Here is a 794-nt window from a genome sequence, read left to right as displayed (position 1 = left end):
CCACCTGTTATATCAGGTTAAAATTGACTGGCTCTTTCTCTCTCTCCTTTCTCCTTCCCTTACCAGTTACCGCAATCCCCTTCTATAATAATTACATTACAACACCTCCCTCCATTGACACCACCTCACACCATCAAACCCCATGTCTTCTCCGGCTGCCGTGAATCACTCTACCTCCATGCTCCGGGCCAGATTCGTCTTACCTCTCCGCTGTTGCACTCACTCCAGATCTCACCTAAATCACCAGGCGCCACCACTTCAGCCTCCGTCACCTTGATGTGACTCTAAAGCATCCACTTTCACCACCATGAAATGTGTCACCTATTCTCTCTCCCTGATGTCGCCGGCGTGGCCCGCAGCAGTGTGGCTCAGTCCATGTGATTGATGTGGGAAATAAATCTGTATAGTTCCCTTAAACTAGAAGGATTATAACGATTTAATAAAGATGATCTAAGGTCATAAAATAAAATACATAAACATAAGTAAAAAGATTAAGAATTAACCTTCGGTCCTAGCAAAAATGGCCTAAGAACAATATCAAAATTGATATTCGCCTATTAGTTGCACCCAAGACGATCTGAGATATGCCCTTTGATTATGCTAGAAATCAATCTAAAATTTTCTGTAAAATTTAATTGTCTTTGTGTTCTTGTGATGAGAAAGAGGAGGCTAGGTCAAGAAAAAGCATTAGGGTAGAAATAATTCTCTCCCTTTCTTTTATATAGACCGAATTACCAAATTAATTAGGAAAGATATTACTCTCCTAATTTTCGGCCTATGTTGACCGAAATAAG

The sequence above is a fragment of the Silene latifolia genome, chromosome Y (assembly GCF_048544455.1).
Source record: "Silene latifolia isolate original U9 population chromosome Y, ASM4854445v1, whole genome shotgun sequence".
Lineage (NCBI taxonomy): Eukaryota > Viridiplantae > Streptophyta > Magnoliopsida > Caryophyllales > Caryophyllaceae > Silene > Silene latifolia.
The sequence above is the reverse complement of the archived record's forward strand: the minus strand, read 5'-3'. Positions refer to the sequence as shown.